At 42.1% G+C, this 8,079-nt stretch overlaps 1 long non-coding RNA gene across 1 annotated transcript; it reads left to right on the plus strand.

Annotated features, from left to right (window-relative positions):
- The first annotated feature begins 2,132 nt into the window (after positions 1–2,132).
- LOC147651378 (uncharacterized) lies at positions 2,133–4,103 on the plus strand. The gene is made up of 2 exons (XR_015274499.1): positions 2,133–2,181; positions 2,792–4,103. It is a non-coding gene; the product is annotated as an uncharacterized LOC147651378 (long non-coding RNA).
- Positions 4,104–8,079: the final 3,976 nt, after the last annotated feature.

The raw sequence follows: 8,079 nt of genomic DNA on the forward strand, positions 1-8,079 counted from the left end.
GAAGAAAAAAATTCCTTACTGAGGCAGAACACTAAATTCTTCCCCTGAATAAAAGTTCAAATACCATTAAGTAACCCAATGCACAGATGAAAAAGGCCCAATTGAGACCAAGAATAAATACTTGGAATTCCCTTTCCTGCTCTTCATTTTGGAGACATGAAAAACCATCACACTCGAGGCAAAGTGATGAGTTGCCGCTGCTTTTTTGTACAGTTTAAATGCTCGAAGCACTTTATGGATTTTATAGTGCCATAATATAAAATTTGCAAATATGTAGAACAACTTTAGCATTGGAAAGAGATTTTAAATGCTAAGATTTAAGCTCAGTTCAGAAGTCCTAGGAACAAGTGCAGCATCTTGTGAATGTCAATAGATAAATATTACAGCAGAATAAATACAGATTTTCATAACTAATAATCAATTGTTTTCCTTTTTTTGGAGGGATGTTTTGGACTGCCTGATTTACTTTTAGCCCATAATGGATTTATTTGCATTACCTGTAAATAAAATAGCAGAGCCACATCTGCCACAGATATATTGTCACCAAGTTCTGATGTGACAGTGACACTTCCAAAAACGTCTCCACCTCCTGCAAGCTTTACTGGCGTGCCACAGCGAAAAGTTAAAAATACCAATTATTAATGACTCCAGAATCATCACAGAAGTCAAAACACATCATTTTGGCATGACAAAACCATAATTCATGGCAAAATTACTCTGGTGAGCAGGAGGTGGGCGCCCTTCGGTTCAGGTTGTTTTTTCTGTTCCCAAAGGTTTCTCTGCTGTCCCCTCTTGCAGATTTGTCTCATTCTTTTGGAAGAACCAAGCTGAGACCTTGGATTAAAGCCAAGCTGCCCAATTTCCTGGCACTCCCCCTGGCCCCTGATGCCTTGGGATTCAGTTTTTATCTTTTCCATACATTTGTAAGCCTGCAGTTCTTTCCAGAACTCCAAACTCCACACCCAGCATCAGCTGCTGCTTTCCCATTCTGGGCAGACACAACAATTCCTCCCCAGGCCTGGCAATCAAGGACACCTCAGTGCCCCAGGCCCCAGCAATGGCAACAAAAGGGAGCTGGGGCAGCAAACTTGGGCTAAATGCCTTCATCAGCTGCAGCTGGAATTGCAGGATTGACCCCAATGTGCAAATGGACCCAACTTGTCAAAGTGTGAAACCCGGGAGCCGTGGGACATTTTGGGTGCAGCCCCTGGGGGGCTTCACCTGCCCTAAATGTGCCTGGAGGGCCCTCAATAAATAGAAATAGAACTGATTTGTATTCCCTTCATTCTGTCTGGCCTCTGTTTTTGGTAGCCCTGTGCCTGTTTTCCAGGCAGGGACACATCAGGATGTTGGATGCTGTGGGATTGTGTTCCTGGCAGCCGCCACAGCTCCGGCGCTCCCGAGGTTTGCGCCTTCCCTTCCCGTTGTTTGCTACAATCCCAGCCAAGAGCTCACGCAATAAAAATCCATCAGAGTAACTTCTCCAGCAGCCATTCCAGCTGGCAGCTTCAGCAGCAGTGCTCCAACTTGTGCCTTGATGCTTTTTTCTATATTATCTTTCATTTATACACATACACACACATATATATGTATATATATGTGTGTATGTGTATATATATATGTATGTGTGTGTGTATATATATGGATATAGATTTACTTTTTTCCCCAGGATCCATCAAAACTCCCTTTACAGCCAAAGGAAATTTTCCTATAAACTCCAAACTAAAATTTAAAAAGTCTTAAAGCAGCAATTAGACTGAACCTAAATCAATTGGCAGTTTATTGGTTGTATATAAAGTGGACTCTCCATAATTTTTTAATGCAAAGAAATTGCTCTGTCTAGAACTTTGCTGTGGCTCTGAAAATCTGCACAACAGCTCTACAAGTGAGGGCTTTTAAAATTTTCTGTCTGATCAGAAAGAGGATGAAGATGGCATTAGTAACACAATTAGCACTCAGATTGTTTCAAGCTGTTAATGCTCAGCTTATTTTAAAGTTCTTTTTATTCTCACCTCACCTGCAGCTGTGTAAATAAAATACAGACAATTCCCATGACACAGGCACTGAAATGTGGGCTCTGCATTCAGCAGGGCTGGAGATAATTAAAAGCTGTGAAACAGCTCAGCTCTCAACACATTCAGTTCAGGATCAGGTTGGGAAGGGATGCTCTTCCAGCTCAAGGTTTGCTGCTGATTTTAAAACACTGAACCACCTAACTCCAATTTAACTCCAACAACAAAATAATGTGTTGGGGGGGGGGTGGGACAGGGAGCTCTGAGGTGGAACTGAAAGCAGCAGTGCCTTTGGAGATGGGATAAAATGGAATTGAGTCCATGGCTGTGCCATGGTTCACAAAACAACATCATGGGCAGCCTTTTGGTTGCAGTAAAAAAGAGAAGAAAGAGCCTTTTTCCCTCCCAAACAAATTATTGCCAGAAAATATTTCCTTGCTGACAAAGTGTGTCCTTCTAAAGAAAGGAAAAGCTCTGTGCCAGTAACAAGTGAGAATCTATATGGAATTTCTGATACAAAACAAATTGTCTTAACATGGAGGAAGAAGGATTTCTAATAGACAATCAGCATATTTATAAAGGAACTGGTATATGTTTAAAATAACCCTAAATGCCAACAGATCTCACAGCAGGCATGCTGTGTGTTAAAATAAAAAGTCTGTTTTGGGGAACCGATATTAATTTGGGGTATTTTTTATTGATATTAATTTGGGATGTTTTTCCTTGATATTAATTAGGGGGTGTTTTTCTTTCTTTTAATTATGGGGTGGACTTTGAAGACCCAGAGATTGAACATTTGCCTAAACCTTATAGCTCCACAGTAATTCTTGAGGAGGTTTATGTCACCCTGTATTAGAGGCATGAAATGAATGAATCCCTTCATGAGAGGAGTGGTTAATAGGATGGAGATCAACAACAACAAAATCAGCACCAAGAGGGTACAAACTGTTAACATGAAAAACAAGAATCAATCCATCCGTGTGCTACATCCATCCTGCGCCCACCAAAATGGAAATCTGGTTCTGAATTAAAGATGAGGTCGGCAGAGTCAGAGAGTCCTGACAGATTCTGGAGCATTAACTCTTGCTATAAATGCAGCTGTCATGCCTGACAGCCATTTAACCAGGCAGAAATTCCCAAATAAATTGGTGCCTGTGCTGGGAGCTGCTCCCCATCTCCCGCAGCTGAGGGCTGACCTTTACAGAGCACCACAAATTACCAGGAATATTCAACACTCAGTTTTATGATGCTGTTGCCGACACTCCATCCCCAATAAAGATTTATGTCCCACACAGCAGAAGCTGAATAAAGTTTACCTGGGAAAAGCTGAAGTGCCTCGAGGAGCGCAGCTCTGGAGCAATCAATAACATCCCACCTCCTGATGTTCCACTCATTAAAAGTATAATGTAGATGATAATTATAAAAGAGGAATTTCTTTTGTACTCCTGTGCTCATTTTAATTAGAGGCCATCACCCTCTTCCTGCTGTATTCACGCCTTGTGTTTTTCTGTCACCAATATTAATTATTTCATTATAAAAAGAGCAGCCCAAGCTTTGAAGGCAATGAGGTAGAGATCCAAAGGTGGACTGTGGGGCAGGATGAACAAATCATCAAAAGCTGAATAAACTCAACTGTAAAAACTGTGGCATCCAGCGTGCGCCACTCGTTAGACCCGAAAAGGAATTTTAAAACTGCTTCATGCTTGAAAAAGTGCTGCCTAATTAATGAGGAACACATCAAGCTAAGGCTGGGAGTAAAGTCAGTAACTGTGGCTGCTGTTAGAAAGCAGTGCTTTGTTTTCTGGCGCTCACTCAGCCATTAGGGACTTTTGTTCACCCCATGGAAAAGGTGATGGGGGACAAGAGAAATGAGGGAAGCCAAGCATGGAAGTGGGGTGGATTTGGGGATGACTTTGTTATCTGGAATGGGGTGAGCCCTGGGGCTGGAGAGGCACAGAGGGGAGAAATGAGGTGGCTCTTTGCACTCCAGGCAGGGGCAGACACATGAACCAAGAGTCCTGGCCCTAAATCATCATTTCCATCCACACATTTCCCTTCAGGCTCACAGAGATGAGGATTTCCTGCCCATGGCACTGCTGTCTGTACACAAAACACCTGCACCAATACCCTGCTTTGTAATTTAATGATTAATATCATTTCTGTCCTGTGTTACCCCTAAACAGGACACTTGGAGGAAGGAAATTTTCCAGTTAGGATTGGGATTTCTATTTTTCCTAGTGTTTATATGTTCACTGAGCAGGCAACAAAGCAAAGTCACTTAGGATACAGCCAACACTACTCAGCAAAAATCTGTGGGAACAACCCCTTTAACTGTGACTACACAAATCCTATACCTTATCTTTAATTATCTGACTTGCAGATGACCCAAACATGAAATTTCACAGCATTTGTGCACAGAAAGTTCATCAAAATGTCTTTATCTGTTATTTATAAGCAACTTCCAGCACTGGGAACCACAGTGTGGGCAGTGTTTCACAGATCAGCCACCCAGTTGATTTAATGCATTCAAAAGTGCAAACAAACAAGCAGAATCCTGGTTTTGCAGATTTAAGTTTTTGAGTAATGCCTGTGGCTTGCTGAAAATCCTTTTTTATTGAAAATTGAATATGTCAGCTCAGCCATCACTTTAATTTGTTTTAAAAGATTTATTAGGGTTTGATGGTTTTCTTCTTGCTTGATTTTCATGTGTTTTCCTGATGAAATTAAAATCATTGGAGCTTCCACTAGAGAAGAACTTCATCAATGTGTCAGGAGGAGCACGATTTTAATAAAACACTTCAGGAAAGTTTCCTGAGGAAACATTTCTTAAACTTTTGAGGAGGCACAAGGAACTCGTGGGGCTGGAGAAAGGGGAAGCACAGCACTAACAAGCTTTATATTCTGCATTTACAGGAGAGCTGTTCTGAGTTGTGCCTCTCTTTAGCAGCACAAACACAGCTCTCTCCTCCCCTTGTGCACATCCAGGCACTCGTGGAAAATATCAACAACTTCTGGCAGCGTTCAGAACGGTGCTTTAACACTTGCTGTAAGTCTGAAATATTCAGGCACCTGGAATAAACCTGTAATTCATCATTCATGATGTTGTTCAGGCTGGAGGTGAATTCAAGGCAGCCTCCAGCTGTGTCTTTCTCAGGAGACTTTTCCAGCTGTGGAGCTGAGTGTGTGACAGGGGTGTGTGACCTTGGGCTCCCTGTCCCAGAGGTTGAGTGTAAGATTTGCCATCCCAGCTTTTTTAGGAGTAATTTTAGTGTCTCCCTTATCTTTTAACGTGTCCTTTGTCTTTCAGCTGCAGCCACCATCATCGTGTCACCCCTGAGACACAGCACAGGTCCCTCAATGGAACTCTCAACATTCAGCACCGTGGAGAATTAACAGAGAACCCTGGAAAATCCCAGTTAAATATTGGGAAGGAATCCTTCCCTGGGAATTCCAAGTTCTTCAGAAAAGCTGTGGCTGCTCCATCCCTGGAAGTGCCCAAGGCCAGGTTGGGATGGGGCTTGGAGCAATCTGGGATTGTGGAAAATGTCCCTGCCCATGGTGGGAGGTGGAACAAGAGCTTTAAGGTCCCTTCCAACATCCAAGATCATCAAGTCCAACCGTACTTCAAAATATAACCCCCAAAAATCTAAATGGAGAACAGCTGAAAATATCTATAAATTAAAGGTATTGTAATAATCCCAGAAATCAAAGCTTGAAATCTTCTTTCATGAATCTTGACATAAAATACATCCTATTTATACACATTTCAAAGTGTTCTACTTCCCTTTGCAGCTCAGCTGTAATAAAACATAACTCCATGTGCTCTCCAGGTATCACAGGAAATATAAACTCTACCTGTAAAGGAATTCCACTTTGATTTAGAAAATTGTCTGCCCCTCACAAATTATACTTTGCCAGCAGAAATGTTTAAAAAATAAATTTGAAATATCCTTCCAGCCAGTTAAAAATCCTAAAAGTGAACATTTGGGATAAGCTGTGGGATAGACACAGGCAAACACTACAGGGGAGCCCCATCCAAAGGATGGGGAAATGAGACACCAATTCCAAAATGCAAATGCTGTCAGCTCTGTATTCCCAAGCTTTCCTTGGAAGATCCAGCTTAAATGAATATTCAGGAAGAGAGGAAAAGGAATTGAGTGCTAAGAAATACAAAGTGATGGGTGCAGGGGAGGAGAGTCTGAACCATCCAGGTCCCTTATGAGCTTCAGTGTGAATTGTAGCAAAGTAGGAAAATGATGGGAATCATTTCCAGCAGCTGGGAGCAGAGCTCTTTTTGCTGGAAAAGCAGCTGAAACTTTAGGCTATTTAAGTCAGATGAAAAATAATACAGAAAATATTAGAATACATTAAATAAATCCCTGATTCCCTCCTGAAACCTCGTGATCAGGAGCATCCCATAGGACTGATGGCTTTTGGAGAGAGGCAATAAGAATCATTATTGGCATGGAAAACTTTCTGAAGCAGCACTGTTTGCCTTGGACACAAGGGAAAGTTAGAAATAAATAAAAAAAACAGACTTACAACAATGAAAGGATGGTGGAATCCTGTTCTCCATTGTCCTGATGTAAAGACTCAGGAACAGCATGAGGAACTGAAAGGGTACAGAGCAGGCACGAGGATTTCTTCCACAGCAGACTGAACCAGACACCTGAGATCCTCACCACAAGGATGTCACCGAGGCTGAGAACTTTGCCAGCTGTTAAAATAAACTTGTATTCCTTTACAGACCATGAGGGCAGTCAAAGTTACAATATTAATTAAAAAAAAATAATTAAAATTAATTTCTAACCAGTTGGGAGCAGATATTTTCGAGAGCACAAATGCTGTCACCTTGCTGAATACCTGAAATGGTTTGAAAGGAATTTGGTGCTTTCCTCATGCCAAGGCAGAGAGGGGACACGGGCTGGAACCAAACCCTGCATGGGCTGGAGCTCAAATCAATGTTCTGTGCCAACACCTCGTTTCAACCGTTCTTCAGCTGGGTTTAGTGGTTTGAAAGCTTCTGGTTGTATTTCAGATTCCAGGTTTAGTGCTGCTCCTTTCTGAAGCAGCCTGTGGGCAGCAGAAATTGATTTCCACTCTTCTGAGGGGTGAGAGTTAACAACACTGGGGACAACAGCAGCTGTAGGAGGGAAAATTCAGTCCAAGATTCACATGGACTAACGCTGGGAACCCAACTCTCCAAATTTAAACTCCCCAGATTTAAACCAGGGGCTCTGGGAGGGAAAAAGGAACAGGTTCAAAGGGCTCAAGGAGTTGAAGGAGCAGGGGGACAGAGAAGCCACCAGAGAGGGCTGAGGTGGAGAAGGGAAGGACAGTCACTGGGACAACAGAGGGTTTTGAAAGACCAAGGGATACCCTGTGGACACTACAGGTTTTGGTCCATTTCTTTTTCCAAAGAGGATTTCATTAATCTTAGTCCCAAATATTCATGAATAAAACCGGTTTCTAGGCTGGCTCTAAGCTCTGCCTAAATCCTGTGAACAACACTCGCATCCCTGCCTTGCTGGAGCCCCCAGCTTGGTCCTGGCACACTCTCTAAGCCTTTCCTTCCTCCCTTTCCAGCCCAATTCCCACTCCAGTCCTGTTCATCCCCACACTCTCCCTGCTGCCTGTGCTATGACCATCCCCTGCTTCCACACCTCAGGTGCTGAGATCTCCCTCCAGGGGAATAAATGATGCTCATGTATCCATTCTGCCAATTTTTAAAAGTCTGAAAGTATTTAACATTTAAAAAAAAAAACAACCCAAAACATTCTTAGCTGCAAATAAGATAAGGAAACACATGACTTTGGTGTAAGTACTGATCACTTTGTGATAAGGAAAAGATGGAAAGGACTACAAAATTATTTTCTCTGTTATTGGATCAATGTGCAATTGATTAATTTGGAGGCAAGGACTGAGATTTCTCTTATCTCTTATTGATGTGGTAGCTGCAATGTTTCAAATGAACAGTCTAGACTTCCAATTCACATAGAAAAATGTGGATTTTTTAACCATCTCATGCATGATACTGCACAGTTTTACTTCCATTTCTGGCTGGATA

This window comes from Cyanistes caeruleus, chromosome 10, assembly GCF_971803275.1.
Source record: "Cyanistes caeruleus chromosome 10, bCyaCae1.hap1.1, whole genome shotgun sequence".
Taxonomy (NCBI): domain Eukaryota; kingdom Metazoa; phylum Chordata; class Aves; order Passeriformes; family Paridae; genus Cyanistes; species Cyanistes caeruleus.